The 19,170-nt window shown below is 43.9% G+C and overlaps 1 protein-coding gene across 2 annotated transcripts in view; it reads left to right on the top strand.

Annotated features, from left to right (window-relative positions):
- The first annotated feature begins 7,498 nt into the window (after positions 1 to 7,498).
- The window catches only part of LOC130357258 (gastrula zinc finger protein XlCGF71.1-like), an 84,072-nt gene continuing 72,400 nt past the window's right edge, over positions 7,499 to 19,170 (top strand). The window contains exon 1 of one of the 2 annotated variants that reach the window (XM_056559877.1): positions 7,499 to 7,637. The gene's annotated coding sequence lies outside the window, so the exon portion shown is untranslated. Of the gene's footprint in view, positions 7,638 to 16,240; positions 16,483 to 19,170 lie in introns of those variants that run through there. The other variant, XM_056559876.1, reaches the window with a different exon arrangement.

Here is a 19,170-nt window from a genome sequence, read left to right as displayed (position 1 = left end):
CCTATCATTTGGATAGGGGATAAGATGTCTAGGGGCGGAGTACCCCTTTAAGGACCAGGAAATTTTTTTCAAATCTGACCTCTATCACTTTAAGCATTAATAACTCTGAGATGCTTTTACTTATGAATTTGATTCCAAGACTGTTTTTTGGTGACAGAAAATGGTAAATTTTCGTTGATACTTGCATCATTTCTTGGTGAAAAATTTCATGAAAATTTAGCATTTTTCTAACTTTGAAACTCTCTGTTTATAAGAAAAAATGGACATTCCAAATAAATGATATATTGATTCACATATACATTATGTCTACTTTATATTTACATCAGACATCAGAGGCTTCAAAGTAAAGCAGCAATTTTCCAATTTTTCACAAAAATTCAAAATCTGAATTTTTTTTTTTAGGGGCTAGTTCAATTTGGAGTGGATTTTTAGGGACCTTTCTTTGAGAAATCCCCCATAAATTACCCCATTATGGGAACTGCATCCCTCAAAGTATTCAAAATGACATTCAGAAAGTGTTTTAACCCTTTAGGTGTCTCACAGGAATAGCAGCAAAGTGGAGGAGAAAACTCAAAATCTCAATTTTTTTTTTGCACTAACATGTTCTTGTAGCATGTAGAAAAAGCCCCCCCAAAATTGTAACCCAATTTCTCCCGAGTAAGGAAATATCTCATATGTGGATGTAAAGTGCTCTGTGGGTGCACTACAGAGCTCAGAAGGGAAGGAGCATCTTTGGGATTTTGGAGAGAGAATTTTGCTGAAAAGTTTTTTGGGGGCATGTCGCATTTAGGAAGCCCCCATGGTGGCAGAACAGCAAAAAAAAACAAAAAACGCATGGCAAATATTTGGGAAACCACACCCCTCAAGGAACATAACAAGGGGTACAGTGATCCTTAACACCCCACAGGTATTTGACGAAATTTTGTTTGTTTGACGTGAAAATGAAAAATTAAATAATTTTTTTTTTACTAAAATGCTGGTGTTACCCCAAATTTTTCATTTTCACAAGGGTTAATAGGAGAAAAAGCCTCCAAAATTTGTAAACCCATATAGAGTATGGAAATATCCCATATGTGGATGTAAAGTGCTCTGCGGGCGCACTACAGGGCTCAGAAGAGAAGGAGCGCCATTGAGCTTGTGGAAAGAGAATTTGGCTGGAATTGAAGTTGGGGGCCATGTCCGTTTACAAAGTCCCCTGTGCTACCAGAACAGTGGACCCCCCCCCCCCACATGTGACCCCATTTTGGAAACTACACCCCTAACGGAAAGTAATAAGGGTCGCAGTGAGCATTTACACCCCACTGGCGTTTGACAGGTTTGTGGACCACTGTTCCAAAAATCTTTCAGACATCATTGGGGTGTAAATGCTCACTGCACCACTTGTTACATTCCTTGAGGGGTGTAGTTTCCAAAATGGAGCCACATGTGTACAAATTCCCAATTTAGACCTCAAATGTACATGGAGCGCTCTCACTCCTGAGCCCTGTTGTGCACCCGCAGAGCACTTCACGCTCACATATGGAGTAATTCTGAACTCGGGAGAAATTGCGTCATTTTTTTTGGATGGCTGTTTCTCCTTTTACCTCTTGTGAAAATGAAAATTAAAGGAAATACCCAGCATGTTGATGTCAAAAAAATTTTTTTCTTTAACGAACATGCTGGTGTAGTCCCAATTTTTTTCATTTTCAGAAGTGGTAAAAGGAGAAAAAGCCCCAAAAATTCTGTAATAAAAGTTTCTCCCGACTTCAGAAATACCCCATATGTGGCCCTAAATTGTTGCCTTTAAATATGGCAGGGCTCCGAAGAGAGAGAGCGCCATGCACATTTAAGGCCTAAATTAGTGCTTTGTATAGGGGCGGCTGAGGCTATGTTCAGACGGTGGAATGTCCGCACAGAGAATTTCACATTTACGCACAATTCACAATTTCCGCACGGACATTTCACCGACAATGGAGCCCTGGTAGAACATGCCGACACTAGGACCGCTTGGAAGTGCAGTGTCTAATAGACAGCAATGCATTTCTGTGCGGAAAGTCTATTCTCCGCGGAATCAGGATGTCCACAGGGGAAACGTCTGCCGCGGAAATCCTGCCATATGCACAAGAAAGCAAAACCTTCTAAAAAATAAAAAATTGTAAAGATCATTTCAGTGAGGACTGTGGGGTCAATTTGAATTCCTGGGTGGCTACCAAACCTAGAAATCAGTGGCTCATAACCATCCGGACTGGGGTCCATGTGGGGTCACCTATACAGGGGGGGGGGGGGGGGCGGGCTGGGTTAATTCTATAGGGGACAGGGTCACTAGTATGAGAAACCTCTAATGGCACTGCCCTATGGCGCCACCTTCTGGGGGGGCTCATCATCACTGGATGATGTCGAGGGGGAGGAGGAAGAAATTTGGGGTCTTTTTTCCCCTCCCTCATTGCCGGTCTCGGAATCTGAGGCAAGTGTATGGTGAATGCCTCCAACACCAAAAAGAGCCTTTGGGGTATTTATATTTTATGAGGGGGGGTAAGTGTGTAAATGCAGTGTTTTTTATTTTTATTGTAGGCTTTTTTGCACTGCAGGTTTGTTTGTTTTTGCACTTTTTGGGGAGTGTTTGGGGTCCATGCCACCAGCGACTGTTCTGCCTACCCCATGTGCAGACAGCACTGATTGCTGATCAGTGAATTATTACTGATCAGCACTTTTTTGGGTGCAGGGGTTTTATTGCGCTTTTTTTTTTTGTGGGTGTTTGTGGTCCATGCCACCAGCGACTGTTCTGCACTGTGTGGCTGCACCGCAAACTCCCCTCCAAAAAAAGTAAAAAAAAAAAAATGCCTGTACCCCCAAAAAAGTGCTGTTCAGTAATAAATCACTGATTAGCACTTAGGACAATCTGCACACGGTCTACAGTTTGGCCACACAGCGCCGAACAGTCGCTGGTGGCACAGACTGCATACGTCCCCCCAAAAAAGTGCAAAAAATTCCCAAAAGTTTTAGTTTTCCAACATATGGATGGCCACAGCTTAGACACCATTACACAATGTGGACTCCAAACGGTGGCCCTCCATATGTTGCAAAACTATAACTCCCAGCATGCCCTGATGATCCTGGAACGGGAACCACATCTGATAGGTCCCTGGTCCTGAAGCTGGACTTGTCTGCTGCCGGAAACAGCAGGAGCAGGCAAGTTTAACCCATGTGATGCCGATGGCCGGGCAATTAACTGAATGCTGTATATACGGCATTCTGCGTGAAGGGGTTAATGGAGTCTCCTGCAGTGAGTTGGTGCCAACGCCAAGCGGGGGAGTGAGGAGCGCTTCCATGTGCTTCTCCCAGTTAGATCTAGAGATTGTGGGGGTCTCACTACTGAGACCTCGATTGACCAAAACATTAAAAAAAAAAAAAAAGTTGCAACAACACTGTTGAAATCTTAAAGAAGTACTCCGGTGAAAAACTTTTTTTTTTTTAAATCAACTGGTGCCAGAAAGTTAAACAGATTTGTAAATTACTTCTATTAAAAAATCTTAATCCTTCCTGTACTTATTAGCTGCTGAATACTACAGCGGAAATTCTTTTCCATTTGAAACCCAGAGCTGTCTGCTGACATCACGAGCACAGTGCTCTCTGCTGACATCTCTGTCCATTTTAAGAACTGTCCAGAGCAGCATATGTTTGCTATGGGGATTTGCTTTTACCCTGGACAGTTCCTAAAATGGACAGAGATGTCAGCAGAGAGCACTGTGCTCGTGATGTCAGCAGAGAGCTCTGTGTTTCAAACGGAAAAGAATTTCCGCTGTAGTATTCAGCAGCTAATAAGTACAGGAAGGATTAAGATTTTTTAAGAGAAGTAATTTACAAATCTGTTTCACTTTCTGGCACCAGATGATTAAAAAAAAAAAAAAAAACGTTTTTCACCGGAGTACCCCTTTAATAGACGGTGGGAGGCAAGTTTGTAGATCAACAATCCCATCAGTTGGGTCTGGCTGGACATTAAAGGGGTACTCCGCCAAAAAACATCTTATCCCCTATCCCAGTGTTTCCCAACTAGTGTGCCTCCAGCTGTGGCAAAACTACAACTCCCAGTATGCCCGGACAGCCAACGGCTGTCGGGGCATGCTGGGAGTTGTAGTTTTGCCACAGCTGGAGGCACACTAGTTGGGAAACACTGCCCTAGCCTATGGATAGGGGATAAGTTGTTTTTCAGTGGAGTGCCCCTTTAAGAAGGAGATTTCACAGCATCGAGATGTGCAGAACCTTTAAAGGGGTACTCCGGTGAAAACCTTTTTTCTTTTTAAATCAACTGGTGGCAGAAAGTTAAACATATTTGTAAATTACTTCTATTAAAAAATCTCAATCCTTCCAGTACTTATTAGCTGCTGAATACTACAGAGGAAATTCCTCTCTTTTTGGAACACTGATGACATCACGAGCACAGTGCTCTCTGCTGACATCTCTGTCCATTTTAGTAACCATGCATAGCACATGTATGCTAAGGGCAGCATGGTGGCTCAGTGGTTAGCACTGCTGCCTTGGGTTCAAATCCCACTAAGGACAACAATAAATAAAGTGTTATTATTATTATTATTATAATAACGTAAGCAGAGAGAACTGTGTTCATGATGTCATCAGAGAGAATTCCAAAAAGAAAAGAATTTCCTCTGTAGTATTCAGCAGCTAATAAGTACAGGAAGGATTAAGATTTTTTAATAGAAGTAATTTACAAATATGTTTAACTTTCTGCCACTAGTTGATTTAAAAGAAAAAAGGTTTTCCCCGGAGTACCCCTTTAAAGAACGCACATGGAATGTTTCAAAGCTTGACAAAGACCCTAATGGGTCGAAAAACATTCTATATATGTTCTTGTATAACATTTTGTATATTGTATAACATATCGTGTGGTGGCCCAGTACAGGAGTTGCACCCCTGTAGCCTTGCAGCCCTGTCAGGCAGCCTCCATACAGTGGGTGTGTACATAGGTCACAGAGGGGTGACACAGGAGCTTGGGAAATCTGGGTGATCGCCAATGTGATTTGCCATACAGGAACCTGAAGAAGCTGGGTGATCGCCAATGAAGTCTGCCATACAAGAGCCTAGAAAGGCTTATTGGCCACCACTGAGATCAGCCTTAGAAAGCTGGGTGATTTTCCATACAGAAGCCCAGGATAGCTGGGTGCCCACCATTAAACTTTGCTATACAGGATCCTGGGAAAGCTACGTGACCACCAATTAGATCTGCCAGACAGGAGGAACCTGGGCAAGTTAGTTGACTATCAATGAGATCTGCCATGCAGGAGCCTGGGAAATCTGGGTGATAGCAAATGTGATATGTCACACAGGAGCCTGTAAAAGCTGGGTGATCACCATTGTGATCTGCCATACAGAATGCTTGGTAGAACTGAGTGACCACCAAGGGTATTTGCAATAAAGGAGCTGAGAAATCTGGGTGATCACCAATGTGATTTGCCATACAGGAGTTCTAGGAAAGCTGGGTGAACACCAGTGTGATTTGCCATACAGGAGCCTGAGAAAGCTGGGTGATAATCAATGTGATTTGCCATATAGGAGCCTGGGAAAGCTGGGTGAACACCAATGTGATCTGCCATACAGGAGGTCTAGGAAAGCTGGGTGACCACCAATTTGATTTGCCATATAGGAGCCTAGGAGAGCTAGGTGACTACTAATTAGATCTACCGTATAGGATCATGGGAAAGCTGGGTGACCACCAATGTGATTTGCATTACAGAAGCCTGAGAAAGCTGGATAACCGTCAAAGTGATTTTCCATACCTGAGCCTCGGAAATCTGGGTGATTAACATTTTGATTTTCCATAGAGGAGCCTGAGAAAGCTAGGATAATCAACAATGTTTGACATACAGGAGCCCAGGACAGCGGGGTGACCATCAATTATATCTGCCATTCAGGATCTGTCACAAAGGAGCCTGGGAAAGTTGAGTGCCCACCAATTATATCTGCCATTCAGCAGCCTATAAAAGCTGGGTGCCCACCAATGTGATCTGCATTACAGGAGCCTGGGAAAGCTGGGTGACCAACAATGAAATTTGTCATACAGGAGCCTGAGCATGATCACCAATGTTATTTGCTATAGAGGAGCATAAGAAAGCTGTGTGATTATTAATATGATTTGCTGCACAGGAGCCCAGGAAAGCTGGGTGACCATCAATGAGATCTGCCATATATAAGCCTGGGAAAGCTAGATAACCACCAATAAGATCCGCCATAAGGGAGTCTGGATAAGTTAGGTGACCACCAATGAGATCTGCCATACAAGAGACTTAAAATGCTGGGTGACTACCAATATAATTTGCCATACAGGAGCCTGAGAAAGCTGGGTGACTACTAATGTGTTTTCCATACAGGAGCCTGGGAAAGCTGGGTGATCACCAATGTCATTTGCCATACAAGAGCCTGGGAAATGTGGGTATCACCAATGTGATTTGCCATACAGGAGCCTGGGAAAGCATGGGTGACCACCAGTGACATTTGCTATATAGAAGCCTGGGAAAGCTGAGTGCCCACCAATTATATCTGCCATTCAGGAGCCTGGGAAATCTGGGTGAACACCAATGTGATCTGCATTACAGGAGCATGGGAAAGCTGGGTGACCAACAATGACATTTATCATAGAGAAGCCCAAGAAATCTTGACCATCACCAATGTTATTTGCTATAGAGGAGCATAGGAAAGCTGTGTGATTTATTAATATCATATGATGATGACATTTGCTATACAGAAGCCTGGGAAAGCTGGGTGACCACCGGTGACATTTGCTATATAGAAGCTTGGGAAAGCTGAGTGCCCACCAAATTATATCTGCCATTCAGGAGCCTGGGAAAGCTGCGTGCCCACCAATGTGATCTGCATTACAGGAGCCTGGGAAAGCTGGGTGACCAACAATGAAATTTATCACACAGAAGCCAGAGAAATCTTGAAAATCACCAATGTTATTTGGTATAGAGGAGCAAAAGAAAGCTGTGTGATTTATTAATAGGATATGATGATGACATTTGCTATATAGAAGCCTGGGAAAGCTGAGTGACGACCAATGACATTTGCTATATATAATCCTGGGAAAGCTGGGTGACGACCAATGACATTTTTCATACATTTTTCATAAGCCTGAAAAGTTGGATGACCACCAAGTAATTTTCCCGTACAGGAGCCTAGGAAATCTGGGCGATCAATAATGACATTTCACATTTGCTTTACAGGAGCCTGGGAACGCTGGGTGACTATCAATGTGATCTGCACAACTCGTTCTGTGTAAATCTACTCACATCATTAGGAGGAGGAGGGAGGATAAAGCATGGTCACGTGATGCCTCAGAGAACTATGGGGAGTGAGGGACCGGAAGTAGGGTCAGTATAATCCTGGCAGACAGGGACCGGAAGTAGGCTCCGTATAGTCCTGGCAGACAGGGACCGGAAGTAGGGTCTGTATAGTCCTGGCAGACAGGGACCGGAAGTAGGGTCTGTATAGTCCTGGCAGACAGGGACCGGAAGTAGGGTCCGTATAGTCCTGGCAGACAGGGACCGGAAGTAGGGTCTGTATAGTCCTGGCAGACAGGGACCGGAAGTAGGGTCTGTATAGTCCTGGCAGACAGGGACCGCAGCAGATCGGTCAGAACATGAGAAGTAAGTGATGACATCATAGAATTATATCTTTAAATTATATGTCAAATTATTGTAACTGTTTAAAGCAGTGTTTCCCAACCAGGGTGCCTCCAGCTGTTGCAAATCTACAACTCCCAGCATGCCCGGACAGCCAAAGGCTGTCCGGTCATGCTGGGAGTTGTAGATTTGCAACAGCTGGAGGCACCCTGGTTGGGAAACACTGCTTTAACCCCTTCCCTCTTTGGCAATTTTTCATTTTTGCACTTTCGTTTTTTTCCTCCTTACCTCAAAAATCATAACTTTCAATTTTTCACCTAAAAATCCATATGATGCTTATTTTTTGCGCCACCAATTCTACTTTGTAATGACGTCAGTCATTTTACCCAAAAATCTACAGCGAAACGGAAAAAAATAAAATCGTGCGATAAAATGGAAGAAAAAAATGCCATTTTGTAACTTTTGAGGGTTTCCGTTTATACGCAGTGCATATTTCGGTAAAAATGACACCTTATCTTTATTCTGTAGGTCCATACGATTAAAATGATCCCCTACTTATATAGGTTTGATTTTGTCGCACTTCTGAAAAAATCATAACTACATGCAGGAAAATTTATATGTTTAAAAATGTCATCTTCTGACGCCTATAACTTTTTTTATTTTTCCATGTACAGGACGGTATGAGGACTCATTTTTTGCACCGTGATCTGAAGTTTTTATCGGTATGATTTTTGTTTTGAGCGGACTTTTTGATCACTTTTTATTCATTTTTTAATGGTATAAAAAGTCACCAAAAATGCGCTTTTTTTGACTTTGGAATTTTTTTGCGCGTACGCCATTGACCGTGCGGTTTAATTAATGATATATTTTTATAGTTCGTACATTTACGCTTACCACGGCGATACAACAAATGTTTATATTTTTTATTTACACAGTTTAACCTCTTCAGGACATAGGGCGTATGGATACGCCCTGCATTCCGAGTCCTTAAGGACCGAGGGCGTATCCATACGCCCGTGGGAATTCCGGGCCCCACCGCTAGCCCGTTGGGGACCGGAGCCGGATGCCTGCTGAAATCATTCAGCAGGCATCCCGGCATATCGCCCAGGGGGGGTCATTATGCCCCCCCATGTCGACAATGGCCGCAGATCGCTGGACAATTCAGTCCAGCGATCTGCGGCGATTCCGGGTCAATCGGGTCTCCAGTGACCCGGTGACCCGGAATTACTGGCTGATCGGGACCGTCAGAGACGGCCCCGAACAGCCAGAGCCAGCAGGGGTGAGGTGGCTCATGATCGCCCTGATTCGTCGGCCGGATTACCGGCCGACCAATCAGGGCGCCTGCTGCGGGTGTCACTCCCGCAACCCGCTCCGCCCCTCTTCTGGAGGACGTGAGCGGGTGCGGGACGTGCACCCCGGGAGCTGGGGACCCCGATCCCCGGCGTCAATGTTGGGATCGGGGCCCCAGGAACGGCGGCGGCGGGACTGACCTGAAGCAGCGTGGATCAGGAGTTGGGTGAGTGACAGCCTCCTGCTGTTGCTTAGCAACAGCTCCCAGCATGCAAAAGGGCATGCTAGGAGCGGTAGTTATGCAACAGCAGGAGGCAGACAACCACAACTCCCAGCATTCCCTTATGGGCATGCTGGGACTTATGGTTTTGCAACAGCTGGAGGCACATTTTTTCTATGGAAAAGTGTACCTTCAGCTGTTGTATAACTACAACTCCCAGTTTGCACAAACGGCTAAAGTGCATGCTGGGAGTTGTAGTGGTGCATCTGCTGGTTGCATAACTACAACTCCCAGCTTGCCCGTTGGCTGTCGGTGACTGCTGAGAGTTGTAGTTTTGAAGGCACAATGGTTGTGAAACTCAGAGTTGTTTTTTACCTAACTCAGTGTTTCACGACCGGTGTGCCTCCAGCTGTTGCAAACTACAACCGTACATGCTGGGAGTTGTGAGGGGTATTTTCTGCTATTACCCTTTTTAAAAATGTAAAATTTTTGTGAAAACAAGCATTTTAGGTAAAAATTATAATTTTTTTTTACATTTGCAAAAGTCGTGAAACACCTGTGGGGTATAAAGTCTCAATTTATCACATGTTACATTCCTCGAGGGGTCTAGTTTCCAAAATGGTATGCCATGTGTTTTTTTTTGCTGTTCTGGCACCATAGGGGCTTCCTAAAGGTGACATGCCCCCCAAAAACCATTTCAGAAAAACGTACTCTCCAAAATCCTCTTGTCGATCCTTCCATTCTGAGCCCTCTACTGCGCCGTCCAAACACTTTACATAGACACATGAGGTATGTGCTTACTCGAGAGAAATTGGGCTACAAATAGAAGTATAAATTTTCTCCTTTTTACCACTTGCAAAAATTCAAAAATTGGGTCTACAAGAACATGCGAGTGTAAAAAATTAAGATTGTGAATTTTCTCCTTCACTTTGCTGCTATTCCTGTGAAACACCTAAAGGGTGAAAACGCTGACTGAATGTCATTTTGAATACTTTGGGGGGTGCAGTTTTTATAATGGGGTCATTTGTGGGGTATTTCTAATATGAAGACCCTTCAAATCCACTTCAAACCTGAACTGGTCCCTGAAAAAAAGTGAGTTTGAAAATTTTGTGAAAAATTTGAAAATTGCTACTGACCGTTGAAGCCCTCTGGTGTCTTCCAAAAGTAAAAACTTGTCAATTTTATGATGCAAACATAAAGTAGACATATTGTATATGTGAACCAAAAAAAAATGTATTCGTAATATCCATTTTCCTTACAAGCAGAAAGCTTCAAAGTTAGAAAAATGCAAAATTTTCAAATTTTTCATCAAATTTGCGGATTTTTCACCAAGAAAGGATGCAAGTTACCACAAAATTTTACCACTATGTTAAAGTAGAATATGTCCCGAAAAAACAATCTCGGAATTAGAATGATAACTAAAAGCATTCCAGAGTTATTAATGTTTAAAGTGACAGTGGTCAGATGTGCAAAAAACGCTCCACTCCTTAAGGCCAAAATGGGCTTGGTCCTGAAGGGGTTAAAAAAACCAATTTTTTTTTATGGGAATGGGAAAAGGGGGTTGATTCAAACTTTTATTAGGGAAGGGGTTAAATTATCTTTATTAACTTTTTTTTTCACTTTTTTTTTTTGCAATGTTTTAGCTCCCATAGGGGACTATAACATGCAGTACAATGATTCAATACACTGATCACTGCCATTCCATTGCAATGCATTGATCAGTGATATTGGCGGTTGATTGCTCAAGCCTGGATTTCAGGCTTGGAGCAATCAATTGCTGATCGGACGCACAGGAGGCAGGTAAGGCACCCTCCTGTTGCGTTCTAGCTGATCAGGACATCACAATTTTACCGCGGTGGTCCCGATCAGCACGACTGAGCTGCCGGGAAGCGTTTACTTTCACTTTGATCAAAGTTGATCGCCGCGTCTAAAGAGTTAATGCTGGACATCAGCCCGATCGGCGTTAGCCATGGGTCCCGGGTATGATGTGCGCTCACCTGCTGAGCGCGCGTCATACCTCGGGAGCCGCTTATGGACGTTTATAAACGTCCATATGTGGCAAAGGGTTAAAGGGGTACTCCGATGGAAAACTTTTATTTTTATTTATTTTTTCAAATCAACTGGTGCCAGAAAATTAAACAGATGTGTAAATTACTTCTATTAAAAAAATCTTAATCCTTCCAGTACTTATTAGCTGCTGAATACGACAGAGGAAATTCTTTTCTCTTTGGAACACAGAGCTCTCTGCTGACATCACGAGCGCAGTGCTCTCTGCTGAGATCTCTGTCCATTTTAGGAACTGTCCAGAGCAGCATATGTTTGCTATGGGGATTTTCTTCTACTCTGGACAGTTCTTAAAATGGACAGAGATGTCAGCAGAGAGAACTGTGGTCATGATGTCAGCAGAGAGCTCTGTGTTCCAAAAAGAAAATAATTTAAAGGGGTTAAGAATAAAAAAAAAATAAATAAAAAAAAGTAATTTACAAATCTGTTTAACTCTGGCACCAGTTGATTAAAAAAAAATAAAAAATTTCCACCGGAGTACCCCTTTAAAGGTTGTTCATACTAAGGCTGTGTTCACACGGCCGTCTAGACCCGTCCCGTTCTTCTGCTGTCAAAAATTAAAACGGACTTAAAAAAAACTAATAACATCCGTTATTGTCCATTTTTTTTTAAATCTGTTTGGATCCGTTATTGTTCAGTCAGTAAACCAAAAAATAAAAAATAATTTTTGTTCCGAGCATGCTCAGAAGTAAAAACGGATTAAAAAACATTAAAGTCTCTTCCGTTTTCCATAGACTTCAATGGGAAATTTACTGTATCTGTATTTTTCTTCAGTTTTTTGATGGAAAAAAAATACTGCATGTCTCGTTTTTTTTCTGCCATAAAAAAAAAAAAGGAAATGAGCGCAGACGGGTACAGACGGATGTAAACGGATTGTAAAAAAAATCCCTTTGACATGAATGGGATTTTTTAAATCCGTTTACAGCCTGCAAGAACCGAAATGGGGGTTTAAAAAATAAATAAAAAATAAACCTGGGACAGACGGCCGTGTGAACGCACCCTAATTGCGGAGAGGGTCGGCTGCTGAAAACACCGGAATCTACTTTGGTAATTTGTAGAACTCCCATCGACATCAATAGTAATCGCACATATGGCATAGCCGCACAAGTGACGCCGTTTATGTAACTTCTAGACTTATGTCAACCGGATAGATTGCAAATGGTGTAATGCAGCCCAGACCGCTGTTTTGGCACCCGACACATTGTTTGTCACCCTACATAGACCAAACAGCCTACATAGAGCCTACATAGACCCTACATAGTCCCTACATAGAGCCTACACAGATCCTACATAGAGCCTACAAAACCCTACATAGACCAAACAGCCTACATAGAGCCTACATAGACCAAACAGCCTACATAGACCCTACATAGAGCCTACAAAACCCTACATAGACCAAACAGCCTACATAGACCCTACATAGACCAAACAGCCTACATAGAGCCTACACAGAGCCTACATAGAGCCTACAAAACCCTACATAGACCAAACAGCCTACATAGAGCCTACATAGACCAAACAGCCTACATAGAGCCTACAAAACCCTACATAGACCAAACAGCCTACATAGACCCTACATAGACCCTATATAGACCAAACAGGCTACATAGAGCCTACAAAGAGCCTACATAGAGCCTACAAAGAGCCTACAAAGAGCCTACATAGAGCCTACAAAGAGCCCACATAGAGCCTACATAGACCAAACAGCCTACATAGACCCTACATAGACCCTACATAGACCAAACAGCCTACATAGAGCCTACATAGAGCCTACATAGAGCCTACATAGACCAAACAGCCTACATAGAGCCTACAAAGACCCTACATAGAGCCTACATAGACCAAACAGCCTACCTAGACCCTACATAGACCCTACATAGACTAAACAGCCTACATAGAGCCTACATAGACCAAACAGCCTACATAGACCCTACATAGACCAAACAGCCTACATAGAGCCTACATAGAGCCTACATAGAGCCTACATAGAGCCTACATAGAGCCTACATAGACCAAACAGCCTACATAGAGCCTACATAGACCAAACAGCCTACATAGAGCCTACATAGAGCCTACATAGAGCCTACATAGAGCCTACATAGACCCTACATAGACCCTACATAGACCCTACATCCTACATAGAGCCTACATAGACCAAACAGCCTACATAGAGCCTACATAGAGCCTACATAGAGCCTACATAGAGCCTTCATAGACCCTACATAGACCCTAAATAGACCCTACATAGACCAAACATCCTACATAGAGCCTACATAGACCAAATATCCTACATAGACCCTACATAGACCCTACATAGACCCTACATAGACCCTACATAGAGCCTACATAGACCCTACATAGACCCTACATAGACCAAACAGCCTACATAGACCCTACATAGACCAAACAGCCTACATCGAGCCTACACAGAGCCTACAAAACCCTACATAGACCAAACAGCCTACATAGAGCCTACATAGACCAAACAGCCTACATAGAGCCTACAAAACCCTACATAGACCAAACAGCCTACATAGACCCTATATAGACCAAACAGGCTACATAGAGCCTACAAAGAGCCCACATAGAGCCTACAAAACCCTACATAGACCAAACAGCCTACATAGACCCTACATAGACCCTACATAGACCAAACAGCCTACATAGAGCCTACATAGAGCCTACATAGAGCCTACATAGACCAAACAGCCTACATAGACCCTACAAAGACCCTACATAGAGCCTACATAGACCAAACAGCCTACCTAGACCCTACATAGACCCTACATAGACTAAAAAGCCTACATAGACCCTACATAGACCAAACAGCCTACATAGAGCCTACATAGACCCTACATAGACCAAACATCCTACATAGAGCCTACATAGACCAAACAGCCTACATAGAGCCTACATAGAGCCTTCATAGACCCTAAATAGACCCTACATAGACCAAACATCCTACATAGAGCCTACATAGACCAAATATCCTACATAGACCCTACATAGACCAAACAGCCTACATAGAGCCTACATAGACCAAATATCCTACATAGACCCTACATAGACCCTACATAGACCCTACATAGAGCCTACATAGAGCCTACATAGAGCCTACATAGAGCCTACATAGACCAAACAGCCTACATAGACCAAACAGCCTACATAGAGCCCAGATAGAGCATTCATAGACCCTACATAGACCAAACAGCCTACCTAGACCCTACCTAGACCCTACCTAGACCCTACCTAGAGCCTACCTAGAGCCTACCTAGAGCCTACATAGTCCCTACATAGTCCCTACATAGACCCTACATAGACCAAACAGCCTACATAGACCAAACAGCCTACATAGACCCTACATAGACCCTACATAGACCCTACAGAGACCCTACAGAGACCCTACAGAGACCCTACATCCTACTGTACATAGATCCTACATAGACCCAACATCCTACTGTACAGAGACCCTACATCCTACTGTACATAGACCCTACATAGACCCAACATCCTACCTAGACCCTACATAGACCCAACATCCTACTGTACATAGACCCCTACAGAGACCCTGCAGAGACCCTACAGAGACCCTACATCTTACTGTACATAGATCCTACATAGACCCTACATCCTACTGTACATAGACCCTACATAGACCCTACATCCTACTGTACATAGACCCTACATAGACCCAACATCCTACTGTACATAGACCCTACATAGACCCAACATCCTACTGTACATAGACCCTACATAGACCCAACATCCTACTGTACATAGACCCTACATAGACCAAACATCCTACCTAGACCCTACATAGACCCTACACCATCAACTAATGGGCTCATGAGCAAATAAAGATAATTTTATTTGAAGTGTAATATTGTCCCGCATCAACTACGTGTAAAACTTATTGACAAATCCCAAAAATAAATCCCGAAGGGAAAAAAACAACGCACGTACATGGGCGTAATTGTGCATGTGAATCAACAGATGTGTAATCACAGTCCCGACACTTTTTTCCCCGCATCTGGTGTTCATCAGGGGATTTTTAAATATTAGATACTGCACCTACAATGTTTTTTTTTTTTTTTTTTTACCCACCCATAGACTTCTATATGCACAAGCATGTTGGTGTTGTTGTTTTTTTTAATATTTTCTGGTGTTTGTTTTTTTTTTTTATTGTTTCTTAAAGGGGTATTCCACTTTTAAATCAACTGGTGCCAGATTTGTAAATTGCTTCTATTTAAAAAAAATCTTAATCCTTCCAGTACTTATCAGCTGCTGTATGATCCACAGGAACTTCTTTTCTCTTTGAATTTCCTTTCTGTCTGACCACACTGCTCTCTGCTGACACCTCTGTCCATATCAGGAACTGTCCCAAGCAGGAGAGGTTTGCTATGGGGATTTGTTCCTAAAATGGACAGAGGTGTCAGCAGAGAGCACTCTGGTCAGACAGAAAGGAAATTCAAAAAGAAAAGAACTTCCTGTGGAGCATACAGCAGCTGAAAAGTACTGGAAGGATTAAGATATATAAATAGAAGTAATTTACAAATCTTTTTAACTTTCTGGCACCAGTTGATTTAGAAAAACCTATTGGAACCAGTTGATTTAGTTTTCCAGTGGAGCACCCCTTTAACTCTTCAATAGAAATCCTTGAGTCACGTGATGAAATAATGCAAAAACCCAGGGAATAAAAGGCCAAATATTATGCCAGTGTTTCCCATCCTGCCTGCCTCCAGCTGTTGCAAAACTACAACTCCCAGCATGCCCGGACAGCCTTTGGCTGGAGGCACCCTGGTTGGGAAACTCTGGACAAAGGCATGCTGGGAGTTGTAGTTTTGCAACAGCTGGAGGCACCCTGGTTGGGAAACACTGGACTAAGGCATGCTGGGAGTTGTAGTTTTGCAACAGCTGGAGGCACACTAGTTGGTAAACACTGTTCTAAACTACACAATGGTTGTGTTTTCTCTGTGTTTAGCGCCGACTTAGTCTTTAATTCCTGTCATGTGATCCCGGCCATTGTGGAGTAGAGATCGGAGGGGGAGTTCTTTGTTGTCTCCATTCATAGCCTGAAGCAGAATACAAGCTGCAGCTGCTCAGACTGAGGCGACAACAAAGGGTTAAATGCGCCATTGTTCACCTCCCCGAATAATCCAGGATCATGTTTCCAGGGGAGCCTGTTGTGCACGGACAATGGCTTCCTGTGTGTCCTCCCCACATGTGACTAGAGAAGAGGAGATGACAGGGACAGTCTTCACATCCTTACTAGAAGCCCCCGGACTGCACTGAGAGGTGGGAGATGAGACAATGGGGGGGACACTGAGGACCAGCTGTCTCCATAGCAACCAACCGCACTGCTTACACTCTCATTGGTTGCTATGGGCAACGGAGAGCGCTGACTAAGTCTCATTCCTTCCATATTACATGTACTGAGCGGCCATAGACACCTCATATGTCCGTCTAATATCCGCCGCCTCTTCTATCTGCTTGTGGAGGAGCTGGGTGACAACAAATATGGCGGCCGCCTCGGCTCTTCCAGGTGTAATCAGTCACCCAGCTTTCCTGAAGTCCTATAAAGTTTATGGTGGTCATTATTCAGTGATACATCCTCCTTGTATCTAACTGAGCCGATCTCCATTCTGGAAAGCTGAGTGACTGTCTGGAGGGTATAATGGCGGCCATTGTTGTGATCACCCAGCTTTCCCTTCCCAGGGAATGTGTGAGATGTAAAGTAGATGCGTCTATTGTGCGGCATTTATGAGAATGGCGGGAGAAAGTGACTGCAGAGCGTATTGTACAATGATATTAACTGTAGGGGGCGCTGTGTGTATGGTATTATTTACTGTAGGGGGCACTGTGTGTACGGTATTATTTACTGTAGGGGGCGCTGTGTGTATGGTATTATTTACTGTAGGGGCGCTGTGTGTACGGTATTATTTACTGTAGGGGGCGCTGTGTGTACGGTATTATTTACTGTAGGGGGCGCTGTGTGTATGGTATTATTTACTGTAGGGGGCGCTGTGTGTATGGTATTATTTACTGTAGGGGGCGCTGTGTGTATGGTATTATTTACTGTAGGGGCGCTGTGTGTACGGTATTATTTACTGTAGGGGGCGCTGTGTGTACGGTATTATTTACTGTACGGGGCACTGTGTGTACGGTATTATTTACTGTAGGGGGCGCTGTGTGTATGGTATTATTTACTATAGGGGGCGCTGTGTGTACGGTATTATTTACTGTAGGGGGCGCTGTGTGTACGGTATTATTTACTGTAGGGGGCGCTGTGTGTATGGTATTATTTACAGTAGGGGGCGCTGTGTGTACGGTATTTACTGTAGGGGGCACTGTGTGTACGGTATTATTTACTGTAGGGGGGCGCTGTGTATGGCACTATTTACTGTAGGGGGCGCTGTGTATGGCACTATTTACTGTAGGGGGCACTGTGTGTACGGTATTATTTACTGTAGGGGGCACTGTGCATGGCACTTTACTGTAGGGGGCACTGTGTGTGCGGTATTATTTACTGTAGGGGGCACTGTGCATGGCACTATTTACTGTAGGGGGCACTGTGTGTACGGTATTATTTACTGTAGGGGGCACTGTGCATGGCACTATTTACTGTAAGGGGCGCTGTGTTTATGGCACTATTTACTGTAGGGGGCGCTGTGTATATGGCACTATTTACTGTAGGGGGCGCTGTGTGAATGGTATTTACTGTAGGGGTTGCTGTGTATGGCACTATTTACTGTAGGGGGCACTGTGTGTACGGTATTATTTACTGTAGGGGGCACTGTGCATGGCACTATTTACTGTAGGGGGCGCTGTGTGTTTGGCACTATTTACTGTAGGGGCGCTGTGTGTATGGCACTATTTACTGTAGGGGGCGCTGTGTACGGTATTTACTGTAGGGGGCGCTGTGTGTATGGCACTATTTACTGTAGGGGGCGCTGTGTATACGGTTTTTACTGTAGGGGGCGCTATGTGTACGGTATTATTCACTGTAGGGGGCACTGTGTATATGGCACTATTTACTGTAGGGAGCGCTGTGTGTTTGGCACTATTTACTGTAGGGGGCGCTGTGTGTACGGTATTTACTGTAGGGGGCGCTGTGTGTACGGTATTATTTACTGTAGGGGGCGCTGTGTGTATGGCACTATTTACTGTAGGGGGCGCTGTGTGTACGGTATTTACTGTAGGGGGTGCTGTGTGTACGGTATTTACTGTAGGGGGCGCTGTGTGTATGGCACTATTTACTGTAGGGGGCGCTGTGTGTACGGTATTTACTGTAGGGGGTGCTGTGTGTACGTTATTTACTGTAGGGGGCGCTATGTGTATGGCACTATTTACTGTAGGGGGCGCTGTGTGTACGGTATTATTTACTGTAGGGGACGCTGTGTGTACGGTATTACTGTAGGGGACACTGTGTTTGGCACTATTTACTGTAGGGGGGCTGTGTGTATGGCAGTATTTACTGTAGGGGGTTCAAAATGTAGGGCGGCACCTGGACTAGCGTGGTGCACGAGGAAGATTAGTAAAGTAAACTGGAATAAATCCCGGCACTCACTCTTCGTATCATGCAGAAAGGGTCTTTATTTACGCAATTTGCGTAAATAAAGACCCTTTCTGCATAATACGAAGAGTGAGTGCCGGGATTTATTCCAGTTTACTTTACTGTAGGGGGCACTGTGTGTGCGGTATTATTTACTGTAGGGGGCACTGTGCATGGCACTATTTACTGTAGGGGGCACTGTGTGTACGGTATTATTTACTGTAGGGGGCACTGTGCATGGCACTATTTACTGTAAGGGGCGCTGTGTGTATGGCACTATTTACTGTAGGGGGCGCTGTGTATATGGCACTATTTACTGTAGGGGGCGCTGTGTGAATGGTATTTACTGTAGGGGTTGCTGTGTATGGCACTATTTACTGTAGGGGGCACTGTGTGTACGGTATTATTTACTGTAGGGGGCACTGTGCATG

This window comes from Hyla sarda, chromosome 2 (genome assembly GCF_029499605.1).
Source record: "Hyla sarda isolate aHylSar1 chromosome 2, aHylSar1.hap1, whole genome shotgun sequence".
NCBI classification, from domain to species: Eukaryota; Metazoa; Chordata; class Amphibia; order Anura; family Hylidae; genus Hyla; species Hyla sarda.
The sequence above is the reverse complement of the archived record's forward strand: the minus strand, read 5'-3'. Positions and strand labels throughout refer to the sequence as shown.